Source organism: Schistocerca americana, chromosome X (genome assembly GCF_021461395.2).
Source record: "Schistocerca americana isolate TAMUIC-IGC-003095 chromosome X, iqSchAmer2.1, whole genome shotgun sequence".
Lineage (NCBI taxonomy): Eukaryota > Metazoa > Arthropoda > Insecta > Orthoptera > Acrididae > Schistocerca > Schistocerca americana.
This window is the reverse complement of record NC_060130.1, coordinates 179,160,838-179,179,236: the sequence shown is the minus strand read 5'-3', so window position 1 is coordinate 179,179,236 and position 18,399 is coordinate 179,160,838. Positions and strand designations below refer to the sequence as shown.

Genomic DNA, 18,399 nt, shown 5'->3' with positions numbered 1-18,399 from the left:
AACAGCCGACCGTTGTGTGATTCAGCTCCGAGGCAAACATTTTTGGCGAGAAACATGAGGAGGCGACGAATACACGTGGTGAGCGGACAAGGAACCTCTGTAACGTCAAACTCGGCAAGTTCCAACATGTCCAGCGAAGACATGTTTACAACGTGGGAGCGATCGCTGGGCTCGCCCCCAGCACATGCGGCCGCCTCACGTGACAGGCGGGGCCAGAGGGTGGTGAGGATTTGAACTAATTCGGTTGGAGCGCTTACGCCATGGTGACTGCTCTGCCATATCAAAGATGTGTTGGAGAATTTATTATTTGACGCGATTCTGATAGGTTACCAGTGAAAAAAGATAAGTGATGGAGAAAGTTCGTACTTGTGATCGATTATGGTGTTGGGATTTGAAGTTGTGATAGATTTTTGTTATGGATGTAAGGAAAATGGCTTTCTCGCTGAGAAAATTGGTCAGTTTAAATAAATAATAAATGATAATAATAAATAGAAGTACAGTTTTCGAGACATTATCGTGTTGGAATTTGAATTTGGCGCAATTTTCTAGTGGAGGTAGACCTATAATGATAAATAATAATAACAATATATGATAATGAATGATAATAAGTGACAATGAATGACAATGAATGATAATGAATGTTAACAAATGACAATGAATAATAATGAATAATAATAAACAAAAGTAAGGTTTTGCAGCCATTATCGTGTTGGAATTTGAATTTGGATGGAATTTGCTAGTGGTGGCAAGTCATAATAATAAATAATAATGAATGATAATAAATAATACTAAATGATAATGAATGTTAATAAATGATAATCAATAATAATGAATAATAATAAAGACAAGTACAGTTTTGCATGCATTATCCTTTTGGAATTCGAATTTCGCACCTATTCTTTCTGGATGCTTAGGTTAGTGGACGTAGCCCAATTGGTCTGTTTTACCGCCAAAATTCAAACTTCTCGCCATTTGTTCTGGAGGTTAGGTTAGTGGACATAGCACAGTTGGCCTATTTTCCCGCCAAAACCCGCCATCTTGGATGATGTCATGCGCTGTTGCCAAGTCTACATGCCACCATCTTCTATGACGTCATCGCCGCCATCTTGAATAAATTAGGCAACAATGCAGAGTGGCCTGACACGAAGGTTGTTCCCTCTACTCATTGGCCCCTTACTTAGCTTTGCATTTATTGCGAGTCTCTCGCCCAGCACAAAGTCCCAAGCGACTGGAAAAAATGCATGTGGCTCCTGTATATAAGAAGGTTAAAAGAACGGATCCGCAAAATTACAAACCAGAATCCTAAGATTCATCTGCTGCAGAATCCTTGAACACATTCTCAGTTCCAATACAACAAGCCTATGTCCACGAATCAGCTCGGTTTCAGAAAACATTGTTCATGCGAAACTCAGCTTTCTCTTTGTTCACATGGAATACTGTGAACTACGATTGCAGGGCCACAGGCAGATTTCACATTTCTACATTTCTGGAAAGCATTTAACATGGTGCCTCACTGCAGACTGTTAAGAGAAGTACGATCAGATATGTGAGTGACTTGAAGTCTTCTTTAGTAATAGAATCCAGTATGTTATCTTCGACGGCGAGTGGTCATCAGAGACAAGGGTATCATCAGGAGTGCTCCAGAGAAGTGCGATGGGACTGCTATTATTTTCTCTATTCATAAATTATTTGGAGGACAGCATGAGCAGCAATATGCGGTTGTATGCTGATGATTCTGTTGAGTATGGAAAGATGTCGAAATTGAGTGTCTGTAGGAGGATACAAGATGATGTAGACTAGGGCGTCCAGTTCATTTTCATTGAAAAAGGGGACATTTAAACTAAATTAGAGGAAAACCCTGGGACAATGAGGAATAAAACGGGACATAAATATTGTATTGACTAACTTTAATACACATACAAGTTTACCTTTACAACGTGCACTCAGATGATCACAAATCACTTTTTACAATTATTCTGCCACACTATCACCGTACTTTTCACTTTTATGCACTTTATCAAGAAGTGCATTTTCGTTTGGAATTGTACTCAAAAGTCAGTACACGATACACCATTTAAGTGTATTTTGACAATGAGCAAGGCCCTCACTGTTTCAACTTTCATTCTGTTTTTTTCATCTGAGCACAAAGAGTTCACTAACGAAAACACACGTTCCACAGCAGCATTTGACCCAGGAATTGCCAGACAAAACTCCACCAAATGAATCATGTTTTTTATGTTAATGCTTTTACTTTTAAAGTAAGCAAATATGTGCTGCCAATGCCTGTCCATTTCTGTTACTGATTTTAAGTTTACATAGTAGTCACTCACGCATTTATTTGCTCTTTTCGTTTGATCACTCATGCGATGTTTCTTTGTCTTAATGTGATTCACAATGTCAGACCTTCCACCATGACCAATTTCAAATTTTGATCTGCACAACGTACATTCTACAGTTTCTCCACTGCCAGTGATGAAAGGAAACTCGCTTTTTATATTGCTGTTAAAATTACACTTTCGTTTTGGCATAATGAAACGCTGATTGCCCAGTGCAAAACATTAACATTGTGGTGACGAAAGCCAGAGAGCAAGTATCAGTGGTGTAGAGTATCTCTGGACCGAAAGGACGGATTCAGTGGATCGATTTAGGAGAGAAGAATCTTCGTTGTTATTCGTAACCTATAGTGCGTTTAAAATTACTTGCAATTTTTGACAGTTCGGTACATGTTTGGGGTATGCTGAAAGTTATCACACGCTTCGTAGCGTAAATAATTGCGCAGTTAATAGCAAGTCAAACAACCAGTAGCGTAAAATACTCTAGCCAAGCGGAATCATAAAAAAACAGGACATTTGAGCGTCCCCAAAAAAACTTTCGGTACAGCGGGACATTCTGGTAAAAAACGGGACTGTCCCGAGAAAAACGGCACGAATGGACACCCTAATGCAGACAAAATTTCTAGTTGGTGTAATGCATGGCCGCTAGCACTAACTGTAGAAGAAATGTAAGTTAATGCAAATGAGTAGTAAAGATAAACCCATGACGTTCAGATACAGCATTAGTAGTGTTCTGCTTGGCACAGTCCTGTTGTTTAAATAACTGGGGTTAATGTTGCAAAGCGATATGAAATGGAACGAGTATATGAAGATTATGGTAGGGAATGTAAATGATCGATTTCAGTTTATTGTGAGAATTTTGCGACATTATGATTCATCTCTAAAGTAGACTACGAGTAGAACGCTAGTGCGACCTGTTCTTGAGTACTGTTCGAGTGTTTGGAATCGTACCAGGCCAGATTATAGGAAAACATCGAAGCAATTCAGAGGTGGACTGCCAGTTTTGTTACCTCTGGGTTCGAACACAAAGATTACCGAGATGCTTTCGGACGCTCTTTTCGGGGAACACTATTGAGAAAATTTAGAGAACCGGCATTTGAATCTGATTGCAGAACGATTCTACTGCCACCAACGTTAATTTCGCGTAAGAACCACGAAGATAAGATACGAGGAATTAGGGCTCAATCGGAGGCATATAGCTAGTCATTTTTCCCTCGCTCTGTTTGTGAGTGGAACAGGAAAGGAAATGACTAGTAGTGATACAGGGTACCCTCCGACACGCGCCGTAAGATGGCTTGTTGAGTGTGTATTAGGTTGATGCATAAATTCGTAGTGTTTTTGTTTTGCATGTTAGTATTCCGACTGCTATGGGTTTATTTATCGATTGTCACCTTTTATTTGTAGTTCACTATTGCTATTTGAGTTTATGTATCATCACTTCGTCATTTGGGGATATTGAATGAAAGTGTGGACGCTAGAGAATGGAGTGCCAGTTGGAGAGATCGGGACATTTCGGACATCTTCTTCTGTTTGACTTCAGCAGAGGGGTGAGAACAGCAGAGGCAACATCATTTGCCACTGGACAGAGCATGGCAGGAAAATGGTTTTCTCGTTTTAAGGAGGATTTTTTGTACATTAGCGACTCTCCACATACAGAAAGACCTTCAAGGTTTGACGAAGATCGTTTAAATACATTAATCCACAATGATCCACGTCAGTGTACTCGAGAATTCACCGTTGTGATGTACTGTGATCATTCCACCATAGTGGAACATTTGTATGCAATGGGGAAGGTTGAAAACTCGTGTGTATCATTACCACATGCTCAAAGCCAAAAATCACAAAAACCAGCGGGTGGCCATATGTGCACCTCTGCTTGGTTCAAATGGCTCTGAGCACTATGGGACTTAACATCTTAGGTCATCAGTCCCCTAGAACTTAGAACTACTTAAACCTAACTAACCTAAGGACATCACACACATCCATGCCCGAGGCAGGATTCGAACCTGCGACCGTGGCAGTCTCGCATGTCCAGACTGCAGCGCCTAGAACCGCACGACCACCGCGGCCGGTGCACCTCTGTTTGCTTGTCACCAATTGGCTCATGAACAACACTGACCATTCCTACCCTGCATCATTACTGATGTCGATAAATAGTGTCTTTGTGCTAACATAAGGAAAAGAAAGATGTGGTTGAGCCTAAAGTCAGCACCCTCTCCCCATACGAAGACCTGCACACATCCACAAAAGATAATGTTATGCATCTGATGGAACAGTGAAGGTGTGGTGTACTACAAATTGCTTGCACGAGGTGTAACTGTCACTGGTGGCATTTATTGTCAACAACTGAGACGTCTTGCAGACGCAGTCCAAGAATAGTGACCAGGAAGACTGTGTGAAGTGATGTTACTTGATGATAACACATGCCCACATCCTGCTAGACTGACAATAAAACACTATACAGGAGTTGGTTTGGGAAGTCATTCCACAATCGCCTTATTCACCAGATCTTGCGCTCTCTATTAAACAACCTTCAAAGAATTTCCTTTCCAGATGAAAATGTGTGCTGAACATGGCTCGAAGCGTTCTTTGCTTCAAAACCGTGTGATTTCTACAATCATGGAATTGGAAAGTTATCCCAGCACTGGCACACTGCTGTAAATAGTGGAGGAGACTGGAAAGATTTGTTCTAAACGGCCAATTGGGCCTCACCCCACCAACAATTTTATGATATATAAAGACTGACAAAGACCCACTGTAATTAGGGCCAGTTCTCTCTGTTCTCAAACAAACAACAAACACACAAAGCGCATCCTTCTGCAGTGATGAACCATTTTTCCCTTCCCACATCCGATTTATCCAATGCCGAGCGCCTGTGTATAGTGGCCCGTTGCCCCATACTTCCTCTTCACCCCTGGCTCCCAGTCACAGTCACGTGACCAAGTGATTTCCTCTTCTCCACCTTGCACCTTGCTGATGCATAGCTGCAGGCCAGCAAGCACGGGGCCCAGTGGATGGGCCACTGCACATGTATCCCTTTTTCCTTGCATCCCAGTCATGTCGTGGGACCAGCAGCAGATGGCCTTTACTCCCCCCGTACTCCAGCTCCTCAAACTGAAGTCGCAGTGATGTGACCAAGCTGTTTACCTTTCTATACCTTGGGTTTCAGCCTAGTTCAGCTTATGGCCAGCTAGAGTGGGCTCGGAGGAAGGACCACCTTACCCATACTCCATTTTCTCCACACCCTAATAAACCCTGCAGTCCCTTCAGCATTCCCACTCTCATCCCCTGGCCCACCTGTCCACAAGTCTTCACAATGTTAGGAGCCAGCCACCTTGGGCCCATAATACCTAACTGTAGTTGCTGTCATGTGCCTTACTGCAATTCCCCCCCCCCACTACTACTGCCATTCATCAATGGGAAATACGGAAAACAGCAAATGAGGCCACCTCTCAGTAGTGTCCCGTTTTCTGGAGCTGTGTGGTTAAAACTCGAATGTTCGTACAATGATTTTAAAATAAATAAAGTAGATTGTTTGCTTAAAACGCCCCTCCATTTATAAAGAATGGACAAGAAGCTGGAAATCAAGCGGTTAGGTTCATATCAACCAAAAGATTCCTTGATGCGTCAACTCGATGGAAAAAGACGAGAACTTTCTGCAACAGTTAATTCTGTAAAAAGTCTTAGTTAACGGTGGGTGAAGAGAAACAAAAATTATTTTGTTTCTGTTGTGTGTTACCTGGAGGCAAAGAATTGTGGACAACATTTGGCTCTATGGATCTAAAGTATTTAAATGGATGAATTAAGAAGCATGAAGAAAGTAGAAAATGCTTGTAAATACAAAATGTTTGGCACAATTAACATTGCTGCTCAGATTGATTCAGTGTATAAAATGTCGGTTCACGGATATAATGAATTAGTTACCAAGAAAGAGAGTCACAGTATGTGCGCTCAGCGCTTGTTGACTATCTTTGACTGACTTCTGTTTAGTGTTTGGTGTTTGACTGTTTGGTTTGATCAAGACGAAAACAGTCGTGTGAAGTTTGTATTGGAATGTTTGTAGTTACGCATGTGAGAAGCATTCGTGTTATTAAAGACTGGTAAGTGTAGATGTGGAGTACTGAATTCGTTACGGTTGCCGTAATCGTAGTGTACTCACTTAATGTATCAAACAACTTGTGGCGTGGGAGAATGCTGTCCAAACATAATTTTGTGTTTTGCCCATATGCGCAGAGAGAGCAAGTCGCTTCTTGTAGTGGCATGAAAAAAACGAACACGGCATATTTGTCAAGCCTGCGTAGAAACCTCTGTTGTGTAGACACTTTGTTGTATACTGCATGGTCACAGTACGTACAGTTTTCTTTAAAATCGCATAGTTGGAAGTTCGTTGTAGTATTCACGGAATCATGAAAGGTGCTAATTTGTAAAATAGTTTGGAGATCGCCAGAAGATATCCAATGCAATCAGCAATTCACTAGTTCGAATACATTTTGGTTTTACGCAGCCCTGAAAGTATCTTTGATGAAATACACCCTTATTGACAGACACAGAGTACCACGTTGTGCAATGTTAAGTAATGTTAGGTGGTTAAATGTGCCATTTATACATTTCGTGTATTACAGTACTGAATTAGTCATTTTAACGGAAAACTTTGTTTTTTCAGTAATATTTGCTCCATTGTGTTACAATGTTATCAGTCTAGAAGAAAGTTAAATGCAAGAAAGTAGTAAACGTAAACTTCGCTAAAGTGTTTTCGAAATTGTGCAATTACTATGTAATTTGAAGTGGTGATACACAGAAGAACTGCGTAAAATCTAACCCTCTATTACATTTTTGATCGGACCCGCAGGAACTGCATACTTCATATTAATCACCATGTAGCACAGGTGATTGATCAGGTTGTTGCATATTGTTTTTCTCGGGATAAAACCAGCTTGGAAGATATATATTTCCTCCCTCCTCCTTTCCCATAATTAAATGAAATTGTCCTTTACATATAGTGTTAACCAGGTATAAAAGACCTGCAGATTTACATTTACCTTGATCCGGTTCGCTATCATCAAGGGAACCATCTTACATCTCAAGATTTGTGATTCTACGTAATGCAAAGAGAACTTTCTAAGATAAAAATGTTGTTTGACTTTTGTTATATACGATCAAATATTTATAATAGAAACTTTGTTCTGACTTTTAAATACCTTGCCGTCCATTCGGTAAGAATAGTTGCTTGATCAATGTAATTAAATTTTCCTTAGGTGGTGTGGAAAATAGACTAAGTATCCAAAACATCCACACGTTTCTATTTTTCAAGTTCTTAAAGTGCAAGTCAGAAGTAAACAGAAATGACATGTACTTGGTGCTAATGCTGCACTTGTTGCTAAGTCTTATGTGAAAATTTTTATTATAAATATTGAATTACGGTACATTGTTACTCACCACACTGAGCAGCAGATGGGCACATTTAAAAGTAGACTGTTGGGTGTTTTTCAGCTATTGGAGAAAGTCCATCAGATGAATAAACTTTCACACCAATGTGGTGAGTAGCAATCTTATCCCAATTCCTACTATCCCAAATTTTCCATTATTTACTTTCAGATGTTGTTAGTTTCCATATTTAAACACATTCTCATATCTGTGGTGTCACTGGAGAGACCACATTTACTTTGTTTCAGTGACAACACAAACAAATGTACATAAGTATCATTTTTAATAACATAAGTTGGATGTACCCACATTTTTTCACATCTTCCTCCATGTAAAGCAAGTGAAGATATTTTATCATATAGTCACAACATTGGTGCAACTAAGAGAAAAGTGATGCAGTCGTTCAGTTCGCAGTACAATGTATGTGAACATTGGTAGCCCGCTGATGCTGTCCTTGGATAACAAGTCATCTGTAAAACTGCTAACTCAGCATCAAACCAACCGAATGTAATGGAAAATATATAAATAAGGAAGAGTACACCTGTACTTTTTGCTTCTGATCAGCTACTGGAATTTTTCAGAACCATTAAATATACAGCTTGATTTAAAGTGTGATGGTGACATCTAGTTGTGGAGAAAGTAGATGCTGGATTGAATTTCAGTGGAAGAACGCCAAGAATCCACGAAGGGTGTTGCATAACTTTTGCCTGTTGTTGTTGTTGTTGTTATTGGTCTGTATTTAAGCATATAACTGCTGCTGGCGCCATTTCATTTACATACATACATCCGCAAATTATGAGGAAGATATGACAATTACCATCATAATGTAATAAACACTCATACACATTAAAATTATAATGCCATCTGTTTGTGTCTGTTGTGGATTTTCTTAAGTCGGGCAGCTGGATGTCAACCTGCTGTTTTTAATATGTGTGATGTTGAAGAACAGACTGTTAATATTTATGGTTTTGTTGATTGTCCTTTGTGTTCACAGAACAGTGTTGAATGTTGAGGAATATAACTGTTGATATTTTCGGATTTTTTTGGAATATGAGGTATAAAACTCCAAAGATACTTAAATTTTTTTGCCCCCAGATGAATCTCTGTGTAACAGTTTTTCCCATGCATTGTTTGTTACTGGATTAATGTGATAATGGTACACTTACCTTTTGCTGCACACTTTATGTAACTTAGTAGGAGTGCAGTTATGTTTTTACATGTCCTACATGGCTTAAATATGCCTAAAATGAAAATGTCGCTTCAGAACTAAAATTTGGAGAGACCATATTGGTTGCAGTTGCAGTTACTGTGGAATGTAACAGGAAAGATGTTCTTGACAAACTGATACATTGATGTGACGGCGAATATAATTGATCAGCTGGAGATTAGCAAGGAGAAAATGTTAAGAGTAGCCTAAAGTACAGTGATCAAAATTAATGTGGTGGGTTGGAGGTGGCTAATGGAAATGAGCATTTGGTGTCATTGGCCGAGAGGCCCCTTACAGGGCAGGTCCGGCCGCCTTGGTGCAGGTTGTATTACATTCGACGCCACATTGAGTGACCTGCGTGCTGGATGGGGATGAAATGATTATGAAGACGACGACACAACACCCAGACCCAGAGCAGAGAAAATCCCCAACCCTGCCGGGAATAGAACCCGGGCCCCTTTGAATGGCAGTCCGTCACGCTGACCATTCTGCTATCGGGGCGGATGAGGTGATTAATGAAATTTAAAAAGTAATGTTACAATAAAAGGCCAAAACAATAAGAAAGGAGACTCTTTTTGTTGAAACGTATACTGGAATGATGACAATATGTAAAGTAGTGAAATGCGAATGGAATCAGTAAATTATTTGAGGAACTGTGTGGGACATTGTATGGAGTAACAAAAAGTTAATACCAGATAGATGTCAGGGGATTGCCGAAAGTTCAGAGTCCACCCTTCGTCTTGGACCTGTGATGTCATCCAGATGGCAGACACCCATATTTCAGGTGTACACAGTATAGCATCCACATCACTTATTACACCAGTAAAAAGCACAAATGACAGGTGAAATATATAACTCTAGCAATAAAATGAAACTAACAGGACAACCATGGGAAGTACATGATTTTAGGTGGGGTCTGACCAGATATATGACAACAAGAAACACAGTATCATTCCAAAACAAATATTAACTGATAAATGGTGCCCTCAAAATTTTCAACAATCGACCAAACCAATAGAATGCAAAAAACACACCATTGGTATCTAAATTTTGCTTGTCTTATACAGCTCAAACAAAGCTAGTGATACCAGCAACCCACACACAAATCGAATATCGTGTACTGCAAATTTCACTTGACCAGAGTTGCCACTGGATGAACCCCTTTCCATTCTTAACTTTCCCAAACTGAGATCCATGGATTTGTCCAGAACACCAACAGTGTAAATTACACAATATCCCGCAAGGCCAATCTAGATTGCATGAACCAGAAACCTCTCCTAATTGATCTCCAAACATTATCTCATTGACACCTCCACATATACAGATCCATGGTTCAAGAAGGGGGAAGGGTAGTTAACTTCATCAGGTCCCCAAACTGTCAGCACCTAACACACCCAGTGAGCAAACCAAATAACTGTAATAGCTGTGTTACACCAGCCATATCATCCCCCATGGCAGCCACTAATGACTGACTATTAAATTTAACTGTTGGATCCATTCCTAGAAACAAACAACAAACACACATAATTAAATGTAACAAATGATCAAATTTCAAACTCCAAACTTAAAGCTAATAAACTGAAGACAAATTGGTAGTCAATAACTGCTGAAATTAAAAATTACTCACTCACCAACCAACAGCTACCTCCAAAAACACAATATACAACACCAGAAAAATCCAATGCGATTCTACGATTACTCGGAAACAAATTAGAAAATCAAATATCAAACACAAAGAGTGCATCACCACTTACTCACATTCTTCAAATGCCATCAATTTTAAACATGCTGTACCTCCATGACATCACACAACACAGTTATGTCACAGGTCAGAACCCACAGGTGGAATCACGGGTGTCGGGTGACCCGATGCCTGGAGGAAAAACATATACGCTGGAGTAAATTTCTACCTGTGTGTGCTGTGAAAGGTTGGAACAGTCAGGAAATATGTTACAGCACAATGAGTGTCCACTGTATATTGATTTTGTCTCTACTTGATCTCAAAACTTTGTGGGAATAGTATGGTACACGGAGTTTGTATATGAGATAGGACATACGTCTAACAACTATTAAATCTTCTAAGGGTCATTCCATGTCAAGTCACCCAGGCCTAGACACCAACCATATCAGATTTTGATGAAACTTGGTACAATTACTTCTTTTATCGTCCTGAAAGCACTTGTAAAATTATTTTGCTCTATCTCTTATAGTTTTTTTTTTTTTTAAATATAAATTATTAAAGTTTTCAGATTTGGCGTTGTTTCAGCAGTCGGAAATCGTAACTTAAACGTGTCCTCACAACTAAAAAAATTTGTATATTAAAGAATATTCAAGATATCAGTATGAAATTTTGGAATAAGTTTGTGTATTGTATCTAAATGTTAAAAAAATTACCATAAAGATGTATTAAAATCTTCAAAATGAAAAAAAATTACATTTTTTTGGTTTTTTTTTTGTTTTTTGTTTTTTAGCTAACGGATGTTTAGTTTTACAAAAACTGCAATATCTAGAGTCTCAGACCTGATGATAGGAGGCTCAAATTTGTTTTAAAATACTCTTAATTGTATAGGCTATTAGATAAAAGAAAAATTATGTTGGCTTTTTAACCTGTTTAATAGTTATCTAATTTTTAAAATAATACTAATTATATTTTAAAAATAAAAAGTACCAAGTGACTTAGACACCGAAAATAAGTTTTTGTCTTCTTGTAGTAACAATGTACGCTTGGATTTTGTTTTGTTACTCCTGTGTTTTGAATTAAAAAATTATTACAGTGTTAAATAGTGCTTGGATAGTATTTTATTAAGTTTATTCAAACTTTCAGTAAGTACTGTTACTTAGTTTACAGAGATTCTTTTCCAATATCCTATAAAAGTAACCAGAACAGTAATCAGACCAAAAGTGAAATCAGTATGTCAGATATTCAAACCTGTAGCGTAGGGTTATTTAAAAAATCTGACTGTTTCCAAACAACCTACACACCTTCAAAAAAGTTACAACCAGTATCTGAATTGAGTGAGGAAGAAAAAGATTTGATCCACTTACGATCTGGAATTAATCTGTGTGAATTTAAGAATATATGTCCACACCACAGCTACTACTTTTTAAATGTTTTTGAAAAGTATCAAACAACATGTGTAGACCAACTAAAAAAAACACAAAAAGCCCATCAAAAAATCGTTGAGAAGTGTAGGCTTGGGTCTTTCTAAACAATTACTGACAAAAAATATTAGCATAAAACCTGGACTAAAGCCTTGCTCAACATGCCGTAACTTTTGTGAGGAAAAATTAAGAGCTGAAGTCAATGAAAGTGAAACAGATGATGAAGTCATGGTTGAATTAGAATCATTGGAATCCAGAAATGAATCCCTCGTACAAACAAACATTGCTCTTGATAATTTAGGTTTAACACCGATAAAGCTTCATGGCTTGTCAGAACAAAGTAAAGGGTCTTATTTTAAAAGGAAGGTTAGCAGTATTGAAAAGACTGCAAAAAAGGCGGTTTCAAATGCATTAAAATATGATGCACCAAGTTCTGATGATGACGAAGAAGATACAAGTGTGGTTGAGAAAGCAAAGGATTTTGATGTAATGATTTCTCTTATGAAAGAGAAGATTTCATCTGTTGGGAGGTCTAGAAAAATCCAGATTTTTGACCTTGGCTCCAGATTCTTGGAGTCGAAATAAAGTGATGAAAGAATTTAATGTAAGTGAGTACATGGTGCGACAAGCTAGAAAGCTAAAATCTGAAAAGGGTATTTTGGAAACTCCTGGTCCAAAAAAAGGTAAAACTCTTTCTGAAAATACAGTAAGACTTGTAACAGATTTTTGTGAAAAGGATGACAGTTCCAGAGTGCTTCCTGGAACAAAAGACAAAGTAAGTGTTCAAAAAAGTGTGTCAATGCAAAAAAGACTCATTTTGTGTAACTTGAGAGAACTCTATTATTATTTCAAATGGGAGAATCCCGAGGTAGAAGTAGGATCTTCAATATTTTGTTTCTAAATGGTGTATCCTTGCTGGTGCTGCAGGCACACACATTGTATGTGTATGCAGTATCCACCAGAATGTTGAACTATTACTGGATGCTGTGAAAATTGAAGAATCTTATAAAGACCTAATTAAGATGCTTGTGTGCAACATGGAAAACCAAAACTGCATGCTACATCATTGTGACAGCTGTCCTGCAAATACTGCACTAACTGAGTACTTAACTGAAAAACTAAGTGAAGATTATTATTTAGAAGAAGAAATTGTAATCAGTCAGTGGGTTAACACAGACGGGGCAGAAATGATCAAACAGTCTATCAGTGTTGAAGGCTACATTTCTTTATTGGTTAGGTCATTGGAGAAAGCTCACCCCGCACTTGTTTATAGCAAAATCCCAATCAGCAGCCTTTAAAAGATTGAAAGAAGACCCACCACCCAAAACAGCAATTATTGTGATGGATTTCAGTGAAAATTATTCCTTTGTTATACAAAATGAGATCCAAAGTTACCACTGGAATAGAGGTGGTTGTACTCTACACCCAGTTGAAGTTTTTCTAAGAAATGAGGAAAACAATGTTTTTGTTTCCAACCACTGTTTTATTAGTGATGACCAAGAACATGACACTGGTTTTGTTAACTTTGTACAAAAAGAAATTACAAAGTGGCTGTCATTACATCATACTGCATTGACTCAGTTCACTACTTTACAGATGGTTGTGCTGGGCAGTGCAAATATAGAAACAGTTTTAAAAATTTGACTGGACACTTGAGAGACTTTAATTTGAAGGCTCAACACACTTTTTTTTTGCAACAAGTCATGGGAAGTCAATTTGTGATGGCCTAGGAGGAACTATTAAAAGAATTTTAAGGAAAGCCAGTCTACAGCTTTCAGACGAAGAACAAATAATGACAGCAATCGATGTGTACAAGTTTTGTGAAAAAAATATTGAAAACATTCATTTTCAGTGTATTGACAAAAAAGAAGCTGATTTGCTACGGTTAAAACTAGAAAAACGTTTTTCAGCAACCCGAACCATTCCTGGAACCAGAAGTTTTCATAACTTCAAACCACTTAAAACAAACAACCTTGAAATTAGAAGGACTACAGATAGTGTAAAACCCTACTTAGTCTTCTTTCCATTCTTCTTCTGATTGGGTTCATGTTGAACCATCCATAAATAGCTATGTGGCTGCAAATTATGATGGTAACTGGTACTTTGGACTGGTAAAAACAATAGTCAATGCTGATGAAGATGCAGAAATTCTATTTCTACATCCTTCAGGACCAGCTGCATCATTTTATTGGCCTGAAAGAGAAGATTCTTGCATAGTGCCTTTGGAGCACATAGTCTGTGTAGTAGACGCACCTCAATCAAGCGGCACTGGAAGAATGTATTACTTCAAAAAAGACTGTATGAAAAGAACTGAAAGCTGTTGGATGAAGTGGAAAAACAGTTTGAATCAGCATTATTATTATGTTTATTAAAAAGACAAAATTACTCGAAAAATTCAATGTTTCAAGCAATCAGTTGGGTTATACATGAGTGTCGTAAGTACACTATCTTTTTACATAATTCTAATGTAATCTACTATAATTAATAAACATGTTAAAAAGCCATCATTATTTTTGTTTTATCAAGTAGCCTATATGTTTAAGAGTAAATTAAAACAAATTTGAGCATTCTATCAGGTCTGAGACTCTAGATATTGCAATTCTTATAAAACAAAACATCCGTTAAAAAAAAGAAAAAAATACATATATTTTTTTCATAGAAAATATTAATATATTTTAATAGTATCATTTTTATCTTCAAATATGTATAATAAATAAACTTGCTGCGAAAATTCATGATTTTATCTAAAAGAGTTTTTAAGACAAGCAATTTTAAAGTTTTGAATACAAATTAAATTTACCATTTCCGAAGGTTCGGAAAACGCAAAACATAAAAACTTTAAAGATTTATAAAAAAAAACTATAAGAGATACAGCAAAAAAAATTTGCAGGTGTTGTCAGGATGGTATTAGAACCATTTGAGCCAAATTTCATGAAAATCTAAGGAGGTGGGTGTAAAATTTATTTTTTATTGGGTGATTTGATATGGAATGACCCCTAATGAGGTGAGTGAGTTTGCTTAGGATGGCAGCAGTACGTTATTGCTACAGGGTGCATTTTAGTATTTACTATTGATAAGCTTTTGTTAGATTAAAACATCTGCTAGGCTAAATAAAATGATTTTAAGGATTTGTATTGCATCCTGAGAATATTGTAAAAATTTTATGAATGACCAAATCTGTTCTGTATGAAGTAGGAAGGAATTTATGCATTACAGAGTTTATATTAGTGTGTTGTAAGCCATTGAACTCCAGTTTAAAGGGTTAATATGCATTATATTGAGTTACAATTAAAATTTAGGGTTTCATTACTTGGATTTATGTCAGTATTGTCCAAGGTCTGCTTGTCTGCTGTTAGTGACGGGATTATTGAGCTTGGTCATGGCAAAGATTTCGTGCAAAAATCCATGCAGGTATGGTGTATGAGTGGTTTTTTTTCGCATTACAATAATAGTGATGACATTGTCAGTGTATATGTGAAAAAATTCAATGCAAGCAGAGTCGCATGTAACTTGAGTTATTATGGGGAAAGGAGTATTTAAAATGGATGAAAATGATATGAAGCATAGATTTTGATAGCTGGGTTATAGTTACAAATTCGAATTGAAGTATCCCATTCAAAGTATTTGCAAGGAAATAGAAGTCAACACGGAAAAATATGATGTGGGGTGGAAAAGGAGTGAAGATATTGGACTTGAGGAGAACGATTAAGTTTTTGGAGAAATTTACAGCTCAATTTGAACATAAGGGGTTTCACTTGTGAACTTCTACAAAATAGAAGCCATTAACTCCTTGATTCAAAGAAAGGTGACATAACCGAAAACTGTCTGTGTTCTCAGGGTCATCACGCAGTTGTGTATGATCTGTGAGCATTTAATTGGTGAAAATGAAGTATAAGAATGGGTGGATGATGCAAAATACTTAGCAGCTGAAGGTCCTTTGCATTAAGTAGCTAACATAGTGGCTAATGAAAGTGACATCAATCGTTCAAGGTATTATGGAGATGGGAATGGGTCTCCAGTAGAATCATTTTCTGTGATCTGGGAAGTGATGACTGCATTAACAGACAAGAGAAATTCCTTCATGTTATAGTTTAGCTGCACTCATTTAGTTATGAAACTGTTCTACTGTTCCGTGGCTGAGTGTAAAAATGGTCTGCTTGGGGGGGGGGGGGGGGGGAGATAGAGATAGATGGCTGTGAAACTGGACTTGCGTTCGAGAGGAGCGTAATTCAAATTTTGATTTACATTTTCTGTGGTTTCCCTAATTTGATTGACACGAATGCAGGTTGGTTCCTTTAAAAAGGATATAGAAGATTTCTGCCCTCATTATGGCTCTATCCAATCTTGTGCTCTGTGCCTATGATCCCTTAGTCAGTGGGACTTTGAATCGGGATCATCCTTCCATTTTTCTTTTGTTAGTTTATGTAGTCATCAGACGCTTCAGGTCTTTCATACGAAACAGTAGCAGATAGAGGAAGAGATCAGGTGTGTATTGAGAGAATACTTTATAAAAAATTTTGAGTTAGAAATACATTTATTGCCCTAAAATTGAATCCACAAATACACTAGCAATCACTCTAATGTCGTCACACTGCACACCTACAAACATTATTCATTAGTAGTGTTCTTAAGTAGTACTGCTGTGTGCAAACTCAATAAGAAATAGAGGGGTATGCTTCTTTTCCAAGTTTAGCAGATGTTCCAACAAATCTCTTTGTATATCATCCACAGATATGTTTGTGACATTAGTACAGGCCAAAATAACTAGGTATATCATAGATCATGTGCCCGCTTCCTAATTTTAGATGCAGGCATGTGCAAAATTTGCCTGGCACACCCTCCTTTGATGTCATATGCCAACCCAATCACTGACATGACATTTCTTAAGCTAACCTCTTGTTGCAAGTTGAGCAAGTGCAGTTCATAATCCTTTATTCGTATAATTACAGTGGACCTTACAGAAAGAATGAAGGGAAAACCAGGCACATATGGCATTGGTAACTACTCTGCCTGACAAAAAGAGTGGAACGGTCAGAAGAGGAGGAGGAAACGAAATGAAACTTCGTGGATTTAGAAGGTATGTGATGTCATTTCAGTGATTACAAAGTTTATTCAAATATGCAAGGAACTTGGCAGTATGAGCCCACATATCTTTATGAGATTGCATCCCATGTGGCCTGGATGCATGCCCCAATTTGGATGGGAAGGATATTGTAAAGCCATTGTATCCTCTTCCAAGGCAAGCTGACTGATAACTGTTGTAACTGGTTCCCAGTATCCCAAATACTGGCACCGGGACAGACTTGACATTGCAAATTGCTACTGGTACCATGTGTGTTCTGTCAGGATCAACCTTGCGATCTTGCTAACCACGGAGTACCTCGTCGTCATGCAGACAGTTTGTAGAGACATGTGCTGTGTGAGACCTGTTGAGAAATGACTCCACAATACTGTAGCACTTCAGGACACAGGATATCTGCGATGTAGCATTGTGCCATCAGAGTTCCCGCTACCACTGCTGATCATGAATTGAAGTCGTATCTGATGGCTCCCCACACTGTGACACTGGAAGTAACATCACTGCCTCTCCATAACATTGTAAGAAAGAGACTTCTCCCCAGTTTGCCGCAACACTGTTCATCAACAGTCCTTGCCTCCTAGACATGACACCGCACCAAACACAGCCATTTGTTTCACTTAATACTTCCTGGTTGACAGGCCGTGGTTGATATGTAAAACTTTTCCCAAACATTTAATCCCAAACTGCAGGAGATATCCTTGGAGGTGAAACGATGAACTGCAATCAGAATTTGAGTGAGTGCCAAATACCAGGGAGTAGAAAGACCTCCAAAGCCCATAACGTGACACTGGCTATGGCACTATCTCTGATAGTGTCAACATTCCTGATCAAAAGTAATCAATTGCCATTCTGTCGGTGCAGAGTCAACATCCATATGTTATTTAATTCAGCACCTTATTCTTTTCTCTTAAAATTATGATGATGATCATAAATTTCAATAGCATCTCTATACATGCGCAAATGATAATGTGATGTTTTCATTATGTGAATTTTATTTCATGATTACCCTCTTGGTACACGTTTTGCTATGGCCAATTTATCTCTATGTCCTAGAGAGCAATTCTGTTGATGTACAACTATGTGGGTGTTAACACTTCTTTTCGTCGTACCAACATAAACTAGTCCACAACTACAAGAAATTTTATATGCACCCAATGTAGCCAAAGGATGTCATATATCCTTGCTGTTTTTAAATGTGTTTTATCTTCCTGGTTGGTATGAAAATAGTTTCAACTCAATACTGGCCCAACACT

General features: G+C 38.0%; 1 protein-coding gene across 2 annotated transcripts in view; it reads left to right on the top strand.

Annotated features, from left to right (window-relative positions):
• Positions 1-6,317: 6,317 nt before the first annotated feature.
• Positions 6,318-18,399, top strand: part of LOC124554809 (regulator of nonsense transcripts 2-like) — a 233,707-nt gene continuing 221,625 nt past the window's right edge. Inside the window, exons 1-3 of one of the 2 annotated variants that reach the window (XM_047128466.1) lie at positions 6,380-6,433; positions 7,824-7,869; positions 17,016-17,143. The gene's annotated coding sequence lies outside the window, so the exon portion shown is untranslated. Of the gene's footprint in view, positions 6,434-7,823; positions 7,870-17,015; positions 17,144-18,399 lie in introns of both variants that reach the window. The other variant, XM_047128465.1, reaches the window with a different exon arrangement.